At 27.0% G+C, this 13,180-nt stretch overlaps 1 protein-coding gene across 2 annotated transcripts in view; it reads left to right on the top strand.

Annotated features, from left to right (window-relative positions):
- The first annotated feature begins 4,310 nt into the window (after positions 1-4,310).
- Positions 4,311-13,180, top strand: part of LOC129981655 (uncharacterized) — a 90,446-nt gene continuing 81,576 nt past the window's right edge. Inside the window, exon 1 of one of the 2 annotated variants that reach the window (XM_056092584.1) lies at positions 4,311-4,431. The gene's annotated coding sequence lies outside the window, so the exon portion shown is untranslated. Of the gene's footprint in view, positions 4,436-13,180 lie in introns of both variants that reach the window. The other variant, XM_056092585.1, reaches the window with a different exon arrangement.

Here is a 13,180-nt window from a genome sequence, read left to right as displayed (position 1 = left end):
TTAGATTTGTAAGTTTATAAGCAATGAAAATTTTAATATGTTTCAAAGTACTGGATTTTAATTTAATAATAATATCCATTCGCTTAGATTCTTTTTCTAAATTGCTTAAAAAAAAAAAAAATTTCCCAAAACTCAACGGTTGAAGCAATCAAACTAGACAAAAACAAAACAATCAATTCATAGATACAGTATTGTAATGTGACTAGAGCAGAGACAGATTTTTTAGGGGGGAGGTGTAATTCTGGGAAGAAAATTTAATTATAACAATAAATTAATAAATAAACAAATCAGACGATGTTATATCAAACAATTTTATGCTTATAAAATACTTATTTATCCGATTGATTTTTATATGACTAATTTTGTTGTCAGAAATCGTTAGAATTACAGAAAAAAAAAAACTTTTTCTTTTTATTATGCTTTAAATAATTCCAAAATATTTCTAATGTAACAATTGTTATAATAATTCTGAATTAATGAAAGAAAGCTCCATACTTTTGTTTTTCAGTAAATGGTTTTTTCGTCTACTGTTCTATTCGGGTTTCATTGTAAACTCTAAAAACAATGATTTTCTAATCCTTTTACATTCATGAACCATTTTTCAATCACACCAAGACTCATTTTCTCACCCATTTTATAAAAGCTCGACGAGATCGAGATTTTTTGAGTCGCCAAGGCGCATATTTTAGAAACCAACTACCATAGACAGGTTTCATAGAAATCTAATAGTTTGTACTGAATTTAATTCGCCAAGTTTGTTAAGTTTTTGAACTGTCGAGTTCATAAATAAATTTAAATCCAAAACGGTATTCTTTCGGAATCGAGAGTAGTTTGAAAGTGGAAATTCATCAAAACATCGAGGTCAAGTTTTTTTTTTTTTTTTTTTTGACAATTACAATATTTTCTCACTCTGTAATTCGCATTCAAGGAGTTAAAATAGAGGTCAATTGAGAATTAATTGCATTGAAATTCTCTCAGCAAACAAAGTCATTATTTACAGATGAGAGGTGTGGGCAGGGATGTGCGCACGAAACAGACATGCTTGGAAACCTTCCATAAATCTTGAGCTGTGTTTCATCAACTCATTTTCTGACGATCTGATGGAGCGTGGAGCGCGGGTACCGGAAGAAGATATCGGAACTGCGGAATTATCGCGGAGAGAAAGAAGGAAAAGAAAAATGTAATCACTTTCGCCAGTTTGGGCCACTTAAAAGTCCACAATATTCCATAAAGAGCTCTGAAAATAGACGGAAGAGGAAAAAGTGTTTTTTTCCTCCAGAGATCGCTCGAAATAAAACACCAACTATTCTTTCCTTCTCGATTTCTTCTTTTTTATCTTTCTATTATTATTTATTTATTAATCGACGTTCCGGGTGCCGCACGTGACCCATTTTCGACTTCACGGCGCTTCACGTGACACATGCAGCAGCTGCCCTTTCGACCATCCATCCGGCATTCCAAATTAAAAAAAAATATTCTTCGAAAATAATTTTTTTTTATCTCAGTTATTTCGAAATACACAGTTTTCTCAGAACCGGTGTTAACTTTGAAGTAGAAGTGAAAGTGATGAATTTTGGAAATAGCTTATTTTCATTAAAAAAAAGAATGTAAGTATTGAAGATGAAATAATACATTAAGTCTTAGTGCATTTTATCTAAATTAAAAAAAAAACTATTGAATGTATTTTGAAATTTTTGAAACTATAATACCGCTTTAGAAAATAATTTAAATGTTTTATATCTTTAAAATTTAAATGCTATTATCAAATGTAATAAGATGTTCCGCTACAAAACAAAGCATAAATTACAATAAAAATTCTTTAAAAAATTTTTTTTCTATTTTATTTATAAAAACAGAACTGAAGCAAAACTATTTTTTGGAATACTATTACTTTATTCTTAATTCTCTAAGAATCGTTTAAGTTTTTATTTAAAAATACAATGAAGAATTATTTTATTCAAATTATTATAAAAGACAATTTTCCACACAATAGAGCAGACGATAAATTACATATAATTGTATATAAAAAAAATTCAAACGATTCCATACAATCGGAAAATGAAGTGAAATGTATGAATCAAATAAAATGTTATTCTTAATTTCTGATTGATAAAAAAAAACATTGATAAATTCAAATTGATGAGAGATTAATAATTTAAAGTTTTGTTGAGATTCTGAAAGAATATTTTATTTCTTTTTTACGCTCTTATATTGCATCGTAATTTATGTAATTCGAGCTTTTAATTGTATATCATTTGTTTTTATCTCGAATATGCTCCGTTACGATCAATTAAATGTTCATAAAAATTGCAATTGTTCTACAGAAATGCCGAAGAATTATGAGGCAATAAAATGTATTGGTAAAAGGGTAAGTAAATGTTTATTTAAAAGTAGTAGTATTTAAAACTTTGATTTAATCATTCTGTTACAGTAGGAGATTTTCACAACAGAATAATCTTTGAAAAATTCACAGTTTTAGCTTTATCTTAAGAGACTTTCTATTATAAGAAGACGTTTCATGAAGAAACTAACTAATTATCTCAATATTAACTGATAGAAATACAATAATTAAATTTCTTAAAACTTTTTACTCGATTTAAAGGTTGTTAAACTAATAATTTCAATAAACGGAAATCTTGCAAAATAATAAAATCCCAAATTCAGGGCACAAGATGAAATAAGCAAGTCTTGAAAAAAATAATAGAATTATTAATAGAATAACTTACTTCACATGTTCAAAAGTTCAAGTCAGATTTCAATTAAACTCTTATAATATTCAATAGATAATAAGCAGTTGGAAGAAATTCCATATTAAATAAATTTAGAACTTATGGTTTGTTGATTTTGATGCTTCAATTTGTTTATTTGATTATTTAAAATTTCATTTCTTTTTTTAATTAAAAACTCAAATTTCAACCATTTTAATGCGAGTTTACAACACAAGTTATTTCGTTTTTTGCCTGGTTTTATCCAATTCTTCGCCTAGGAATTTTTCTGTCGATTAAAAACTTTTGATATAGAGAAATTAAATTATTTCATGCATTTTTAATCTCAACTACATAATACCGATATTTTTTCAATTTTACCATTAAATGTATATCTTTAAATGCAGTTCTCGGTTGAATTTAGTAAAGAAGCTTTTTTGTCCAATTCTGAATTATAAAATAGCCAAGGCAAGCAACTGCCTTGGGAAGTAGGTGCTGTATAACGATTAGATATTTTTGTTGTATTTTCAGAATTGTTTACTTTTATGCTTTGTTTAAATTTATTAGGTCTACGTAGTCGAAAGGGTACAAATTAGAATCAAGTAGCCATTAAATTTTGAAAACATTTTTAGTGAATTAATTTTTGCAAGTTTAATATTGTGTTGCTTTATAAATAAAAAAAAATATTGCTTTATTTTTTAAAAACTTTTGGAGTTTAAACTTTTAATCACTTGTTACTTCAGTTTATCAAAATTTGCAGTTTAAAACTGCTTATATGATATAAATTTAAGATCAATAAAAATTACCAGATATTGTAGAAACTGAGATGACGGAAAAGAAAGTAAGCAGGGCTTAGTTTGTCTAAGAGACCTTAAAAGATTTAGTTCGACCCTATATATATTTAAATTGGATGCTTCAAATGCTACCTATGCAACTGTACAAAAGTGTCTGTTTTGCATTTTGAATTAATGATTGTTTTTATCCATCAAATAAGCAATTACGCAGGGAATAACCTCTTGCTCTATTTTACAAAATGAATCGTTCCTTAAAAAATATTTTAACTTACATGAAACTTAATACCTAAAAAAAAATCACAGTTAAGCAGTTAAACTTGCGATCCTTTGAAAAAAATTAAAATGTAATTTGATTTACTTAAAAAAATTTTATTCGTATGTCTGTGTATTACTATTCTATACTCTATTTCTATTCAAATACTGGTTTTACACTAAAATTCTTATTCCAAAATACATTGTAATAAAAGGAGAAAGTGATGTATAGCAAGTGTTACCAAAACAAGAAAGCAAAACTCTTATCGAATATAGCCCATGTAAACAATGGGCGCAAAACAGAACAGAAAAGCGCCTGCGTCCACCCAGCGGAAGGGCGTCTATCTGACCCACAAAGCGAAACTGATCACTGCAATAAAAAAAAAAGAAAAAGAAAAGATCCATGATTAAACAAGAGAACAATAAAAGCGAAACTATCATTTCTTTTTTTAAACCAAATCTCCCACGTTTGATTCCTGTGGCCTAGAAAGCCGCTTCTCCATTGGCGGAAGCCACAGGTGCCTCTCGTGACGTCACGCATAACGGAATCGAGGGAGAACGAAGCTCAGTCGGGGATGTGTTCTGACAAATCGGACGGATTAATCGATGCTGGAACATCCAATGGACTAACCGAAGGACACAGGCCAGCGCAACCTTAGTGATTTCATCTGATTTCGCCGGTCAGTAAGTGAAGCGCCTCACGTGCTTTTATTTTTTTTAATTATGTTGATGTGTTTATTGGATAAATATCGATTTATTGTGATCGTCAGTCTGTGTAAACAAAAGTTCTGTGATGTTAACGTGTGGGTCTATAAGCACATGTTCAGTTTGTTTACAATCAGTATCGGATGGCAGAATTCTCCGCTAGCGCTCTTTATGATGAAGTTGTTTTTTTAATATTAAAATAAAAGTAGGAAATAATGCAACACTTAATTTTTTTAGCTTTTTTTTCATAAATTTTTGAATTGTTTTGCGTAATATTATGGTATTGATTTAAATTTATTTCTTTTTAAAATAATTATACTCTTTGATAAAATCATTCAAAAGTATCTATTTTATTTTTAACGGAAGTGTAAACAGAAAATAGTTTAGTTTTAGTTTTATATTTTGCTCGTTGCTTGATTTCACAATGAAAATTCTGTATATCCTTCGTTCTTAGAAATAAATATAAACGGATAAAAAGTGGGCATTTTTTTTAATGCTGATTTTAAATTGTAAACAAACTTTTTATTTATTTGTACATTTTTTTCATGCATTGATAATGAATAAGAATTCGAAAAAAATGAATATTGTGCTCGTAAGAGGGTTATAATTTTTATTGATTCAATTATTATATTATATTTATCCCTTTTTATTTGTGTTGTGCATATACTCTGGAAATAATTCTTCTCAATGTTAAATGTCTCTAGTCTTAATGTTCAGTGATTAATGAAAAGTTGGAGATTTTTTTTATTGTTTAAATTATTAAATAATTTCAACAATTAATTATAGCATTAGATGGGTTGCAAAAAAAATTCATAAATCATGCTATTATCAGTAAACACTATGCTTTTTGAAATTTATTTATGTATATGTAATTTGTTATTTCTAAATGTAAATTAATAGTTTTTTTAAATCGCTAAAGCTTACACTGAGTGAAATATGCGAATATTATTATGAAATCAATTAATTATTTCAATTCAATCTGTCTGAGCTAATATTTAACAAGCATTTAAACCAACATACGTACTTGAGAGTATTATGTTAAAAGATTAAATAATTTTCATATTATCACCAAGAAACTGTAAATACAACTTCTTTCCAAATATTTTTATTACATGAAGTAATTCCATAGAACAGAATCTTTTTTCAGAAAATTTTATGACTGAATAAACTTCTTTATTCAAGTTTCCGAAATTAACTGTCATACCCGGAAACCATAAAGTGTAAGTAAAGAATTTCCTGGAGGAAATATTTGAGGATAGATTTTTTAACACAATGTTAGTTATAATTTTTAGCATAGATGCAGTTTTATTGTTAGTATTTTTAATGTAATGACAAGTCAGGATATTGGGCAATCTTGTGTAAATAATTTTTAAGCAAAAAAAAAAAAAAAAAAAAAAAAAAAACATTTATTCAGATTTTATTTTATTGAAATTTTTTTCTCTTATTTACAAGAGTAGTAACTTACTTCTGAGTAAGTTATGTTGATGAAGAAACATAGTGAGATATTTCCGCTGTGTCTAAAATGAAATCTATGGCTTTTTGCTGAAATTTTCATTTTAGTTGGTAACCAATACAAACAGGCCTAAAATGTAGAATTATTCTCGTAATAAATACAAACTTTGCCACCTAGATTTAATAATACTTGCGGTTATATATTATAGATGTGAATTCTAGATGCGGTTTAGAGTGAAATTCTTTACTTTATGACTCTTCTTATTTTTGGTTTATTTTTATGAAAAGAGACTCAAAAACTTTTCTTTCAAATTTCCTTTTAAGTATGAAAATTGCTTTTTTCACATGCATGTAATAACTCAAAAATCTTTTTTGTATTTTATATATTTTTGGTTATAATTAGAAGTTGAAATATTCTTTATATTGAGAAATCCAATTACAAATTAAATAAATAAATAAGTGTGAGTACATCATATTTATTGATAAACTTAATTTCATATTTGAAGTATCATCTAATAATAAAAAAGAAAGAAAAAAAGTTTGAAGAATTTTGAAAATTTATTGATTAAATATTATTAAAATAATTATAGATTTAAGTTTTTTGCTTATAGAAAAAAAAAATAGATTTTTTTTCCAACAAAGTTATGACAAAACCCAAGACAAGAATTAATTCTTTAGGAGAGAATAAAACAAATCCTGAGCCTGTAACTTGCTAAAATTGTAAAAGAGAATATAAAGGCAGCAAATAATGATATTCAAGTAACAAATTCTTAAATTCTGAGAAATACGGAGACAAGAATACGGAATCATCGGACAGACATAAAAGAAGGTCGCGAAAGAAATATTTTTATGCTTTTCTTTCAAATTGGGGCCCACTTCTACCTCTGACCTTAGAAGGGCGCCCGCCTTTAATTCGCCCCTGAGCACAAGGCATTCAGTTAGGACCTTACGTCATATATCTTGAATATTTTTAATACTAATTTCTTACATTTTTGTTCAGTTTTTTTTTCTTGAATTATTGTTTTGCCCGAAATTATTAAAAGAAATTGATTATTCATAATTTTAATTCCTGGGTGAAGATTAAATTCACATGCAACAGACATTACGGATTAAAAAAAAAAAGTCGTATGTAACATCTCGATGCTGAATTCTGGGAAGATGGTTAAAATGTAGACAAGGAAAATTTCGCCCGAAAAATTCCTATCGATTTGATAAGAAAAACACGTAAATGTTCGAGGAGAATTAAGGTATTATACCCCAGATTGCGCAATTCAATTTACTACTACTCTAAGTGAAATAAAAATAGTTTTCAGATAACTGAATCATGATGATGCACGTTTTTCTCTTTCACGTGAGTAAGATATCTTGTATCTTTTACTTTGTCCTAATAATAAATTAAAGTCCTTAGGTTAAAAAAAGTTATGCTAAGGTGCTGTGCATAATAAGCAGGTATTTCCACATTAAGGGGGGATATCGACAGATGAATGTTGTCAAAATTTGGCATAATTACGTTTAAGTTTTTGCCTCCATTATACTTTTCACTTCTTTCCGAATTAAGTTTTTTGTGTGTGTGTATGTGTGTGTGTGTGTGTGCGCGCGTGTGCGGTTCATTTCTCGATGATGGTGATGACTAGATGACTATATTATTGCGTCTAGGGAAAAAAACATATTTGATTCACAAATGCAAGCAATGTTTTTTTATTTATTTAAGAAGGCTTTCTATTATCACAGGATAAAAGTTTGCCTAGTTTGAATAACAGTGTTTCAATTTGTTTGATTTAATGAATTTTAATTAGTTAAAAAGGAGAATTTAAAATCCGGTTAAACAATAAACATCTCATATGTAGTCGAGACTTGTCTCAAATTTATCTTGCTGTTTAAATGATTGAAAGATTTGGACACAGCAGTTAACTTATTCTATCATATGCCCCTAAAATTATTTTTAACAGAATTGCTGATTTTCTGATTATGATGACAAAACTCAACAAACAAATAAATGTCGATATTTTCTTTAATTGTGTGCGACAAATAATAATAATAATGCTTAATAATATACGAAAATTATGAGCAAGCTCGGTGCTTCATTGCCTGAAGTTCTATTGTTTGAAAGATTATTAACTGAAATTTCGATTTTTCCTTCGTTAAAAATTCTTTTCTTTGTATGTATGTGTGCTTCATATTGATTTATGTCGAAACTCTTGTGAAACAAAGTCTTTAAATTAAAATGGTATAAAATATAGAGAATGGTCATCGAGTTCAAGCATCGTTTTCTTTATCTGAACACAGTCATAAATTTTGAAACTTGCCATCCGACGAAGATTTCGTAATATAAAGAACAAGAAATCTTCCACATGTGAAAAAACAAACAAAAAAACTTTGATAAATTGTTTAATCTCTGAATCGCAATTCCCATTTCTAACATGCATGTTACAACAAATGCAACTGGAAAGTTTATTGATACTTTCAAAAAAAAAACCTACCTCATTAAGCAGATTGTTCTAGAGTTTGAAATAGTCTGCTAAACCCAATTTAAAAGAAATATATAATTGTAAATTTTTCTTAACTTTGTAAAACTTTCAATATTGTTTAAAAGTAATGTGTAGCTCAATAAAATCACTTGCGGACAAAGCAAAAAAAAAAAAAAATGGGATGTCATAAAAAAATTCCACAAGAAATTTTTTTTTTGAAAATAAATTCCCTTCCAAAAAAACCCTTTTTATCTTTTTTTTACTCATAATAAAAATAAATATGATGAAGAAGGAAGCCTATGAATGGCAATAAATTTTTTTATTTCTGTAGTTCGAATTTCCGCTAACGTAAAAAAGTTCACGTTATCTGAAAACGCGCTAGTATAAATCAATTTATACTTAGTTTTAAGATTAAAATTTCAATTGAAAACATGCTGAAAAAATACTCTGTAGTCAGTTTCTTTTCCATTTGGTTTCACAATAACTTCCGTGAATGGATTTCCTCTTTTAGAATACCTCGGATAAGAGTTTCGTATTTTTTTTCTGATGAATTTCATTATTTATTCAAGAGGAAAAAGAAATTTTTATCTTCTGTTGCTTCTAAATCTCTTATTTTTTTACTGTGGATTATTTTTGAATCTTTTAAAAATCAGTTTTCTTCTAAACAAACGGAAATATTTTAAGCAAAAATAAATAAATAATAAACGGAAATAAAATTTTGTTCCAAAAAAAAAACTTTGTGAAATACCATCGTTCTTGTCTTTTACATACATTTTTTTAAAAAATTAAAACAGATATACTTTCTATAAATTAGGACAAAAGTCACCATTCACATAGTAAAATCTGGTAAGTAATAAAAGGGGGAGAAGGGAGTAAAAAAAAGTTATAATTCAATAAGGAATGCATACGGAGACCTGTGATCATATTTTAATACGCATATAAATAAATACTAATATATATAAAATTAATGCCTTACTGATTTAAATTTAAGAAAATATTAACGTGTAAAAAAATTAATGAAAAAAAAATCAATAAAAAAAGCTGATCGTTCAGTTGTCGTCTGAAAGTTTTTCTAATTTTTTTTTAAATTTTCATTATTTTTTTTAATTTTAATAATTTTTTTAATTTGTAAGAAAATGTATTCCTTATGAGATAAACAAAAAAAGTAAATGCTTTTTGAAACGCTAGTATAATTTATTATTAATATAACGATTATATAAACGATATATATATATATATTTCTATAATACTGTTTTTAATCTGTTTTTTTTTTATTTTGCTTCTAATTCTTTTTAGTAGCAGAATAATAAATTTTTAATACAAAAATCAGCAATTGGTTTTCCTTTTATTTTTAATTTAATTGTTCAATAAGAATTTTAATTAAACCAAATGTAATTTACCAAATAAACATTGTTATTAAATTAGGAATCACGAAGTTAAAATTTAAATATACAAGTTAAATATAAATTTATTGTATATGAAATATAACTGATGAAAACGATGCATTTAAGGAGGGTAGCCATTGTTTTAATAAGAATGCATAACATATTCAGTCATTCTAGAAAATTCATTCTATGATACTGAAACTAAAATATTAATTTGAAACATCATACTTCATAGCAACCATGCGCAATACAATTGAATTTCTTCATTTGCAGTGCAATACCTCTCGATATTTCCAATTTTTATCACACGGTTTTGTATCGATGCTCTGTTTCATTTTAATATTTTACCCTTCTCTAAACTCAATTTACGTTAAGAAGCTTAAAAATATTTTTCACTGACTGCCATTTAAAAGCTAATTATGGAAAATTTAAGTGAAAACATGTCTTAGGACATGACTGAATGTTTTCATATTGTGTAACATTTCATGACATCAATTTTCAGTTGTTTAAATAGTTGTCTCTTGCATAATTAGTATAGTTTTCTTTGCAGCTGTAATTCTTTTCGAGTCAAAAACTTATTGATTTGTGTCTGTCCTTATTTCGTAAGCTGTCTGCTGGAGTGCCAATGCGTAAATGTCTGAAAATTTGTTTCATGGAAAGGACACTAAACAAACTGGAAAATACATAAATGCTAATATTTACTTTGGTTTTTAAATCCTAAACCAGACGAAATTTTTAATCATTATAGCTCGGAAACAATGTGATTTCTTCATCATCAAGTCTATTGTAACATTTATTTGACAAAATATGGTTTTCTTACGCAACAAATATTAGTTGGGCCCTCTCAGGCAGGCTGATCTTTACTGTTTTTCCTGCGTAATTATTTTTTATCTGTGTGGAATGCAAATATTTTTTGTCAACTGTCTGTGGAATTTCTATATTCCAGACTAATTTAACGGAGATAACAGGCAGCAACTTTGCGTTTTTGCTCAAAAATCGTCATTTTGTGAATAGGAATGGGCATAAACTCAGTAGCTTTTAAACATCTGCTGAAAAAATTGCAAAAAATTTTAAGCTACCGATTTTCTTACATACCTTTACTCAACTTAAAATATTTGCTATATTTTGATTAGATTTCTTTTTTTTTACCTTCAAAAAATAGTAAAATACTAATTCATTCGAATAGTACGGTTTATGATATGGGATTTTCCATTTCTAGAAAATTTAATGATAGTAGTTACTTTAAAGAATAGTCAAGTTATGAAAATCTTTGTTCACTAACCTACGGATTAGAGCTAGAAAGATTTACTATTAACCTACTAATATGTGAAAAACAATTAACCAAGAATATTAATTTGTTTCTAATGCTCAAAAATGATAGAAATAAGACAATCAAAATATTCTGATATTCAAAAATTTAATATAAGAAAAATTTTTTTTAATAATTGTATGAAATGATAAATTTAAGTGTTCATTGAAAATTTGAAATTTTTTAAATTTTTTTCTTTTTTAATTCATTATTAGTTATAACTTGAACACAATTTTAAAAATATATCTAAAAAAAGAAATTTGGAATTTGCTAAAGAAATTTGCTACATTGAAATCGTCGTTGTCTTCATGACATAGCAGTAGCATTTTTTGAGAAATCATGAGTAAGGCTCATATCGAAAATATTTTTAACGAAATTATCAACTGCATAAAATAAAGTTTGTAGGAAACATGTTTTGTTCCTTTTTTTATCATTATCGTAAATAGTTTTTTTTTTTTTTTTCCTTTTCTAAGATGACCAGTTAACGATTACTTCTTATTTAAAAGATATATGTTTCCGCCGATTGTTATTTGTTATGCATTTCAGTTACGTGGGGAAAAATCATACTTATGATCAAAAATAATATTAAGATATTTTTATTTGATACTGATGGACGTACTTTAACTTAATCAATAAATCTACAGTAATTTTTTTGTTTCTCAAATTTATTTTTTGGTTACTTTAACTTGCTACATTCCATGATATGATTGCTATATCTTTTGTTTATATTTTAGTTTAAACAAGGCGATTTTTCCTTATAGTTTACATACAATAGAATATTTCTTTCCTGATCGTCAAAATTCACAGTTTCAGAAAAATATTTATAATTATTTTCAATGATACGAGCACTGGTAAAATTCGTGTATTTTTTAACTATTGTCGCAAAGATTTTTTTCCTTATTTTTTTACTATCAAACTAAACTAGCCTGTTTATAATAATTGTCTATTAGTTCTTTTTAGTTATTTTAAATGAAGGGATAAAAGTCATATTAGAAAGAAAAGTGAAAAAATAAACTATCATTCAGAGAAATAAATAACTCCAGCCGATGAAATAGTCAAATAAAAATATTTCACAAAGATTAAAATTCAATAACTTTTTAAGACTATATTTCCTCATTTTTCGCATAAAAATTGTATCTTATAACATGAACAACGAAAATATGAAACAACAAGAAAATATGTACAACATTATAATTCAGTTGAATGTATTGATACTTTACTGTAAACAGTTGTTAAATTAGATTTTATTTGTTCATTATTCAAAATCGTCTGATATACTTCATATCACAAAAAAAAAAATTACGCTTTCAAAAAGAATCTAAATTAACTTTTTAACATTTTTTAATCGTGTTAAGTCTTTTTTTTTTAGTGTCGCTAAGAGAATTAGCGGCTGAAAAAAAAGGAAAGTACAATTACGATGTATCAGGAAAGAACAAAGTAGCCAAATGCGATTGAACATCAATACCAGAAGTTCTAATAAAAGATTTTTCCTGTTTGTAGCATAGAATTAGGTCAGTTAAGTTTTCGGTTGCATAATCTTCAGGTGGGTGTATATTTAAACAGTACCGGGGTTAAATATAGAAATGTATGAAGTTTGGGGAAGAGAATAAAAAGAACCAAGTTTTGAGATAGTAGCTGTTATCGAATTAAATTGGTACTAAATTTGAATTTTGAAGTTAGTTCTGTTATCATCAATAGAAAAGTGAATTATAAGTTTATTTGTTTTTTCGCATGTTCTTATTAGTATTGACCTGTATGTTCAGGATTGTTTAGTTGAATGTAAAAAAGATACTTTTTTATAAATACTAATAGTTTAATTAGTTACGACTTTTCTGGTATCACCTGCCATTTTTTCTGTGAGGCAAAAGGTTTTGCGAATCTAAATTCGAATGAATGAATAGTATATGATGAATTACTTTATTGGTATGCAATTAATATAACCTTATATCCTGGTTTTCAATTCTTTTTAATTGAACAATTTGTCCTTGGTCAATATGTAAAATATTGAGTTGATCGTTTGTCATTTAATGAAGATGTTAATTCATGTCGTTCCTTTTTGAGGTGCGCAAAGCAGTGACGAATAAATAGTATTTTGAGGCATTGGGTGTTC

The sequence above is a fragment of the Argiope bruennichi genome, chromosome 8 (assembly GCF_947563725.1).
Source record: "Argiope bruennichi chromosome 8, qqArgBrue1.1, whole genome shotgun sequence".
NCBI classification, from domain to species: domain Eukaryota; kingdom Metazoa; phylum Arthropoda; class Arachnida; order Araneae; family Araneidae; genus Argiope; species Argiope bruennichi.
Note: the sequence above shows the minus strand (reverse complement) of the source record. Positions and strands in the feature narration are given on the sequence as shown.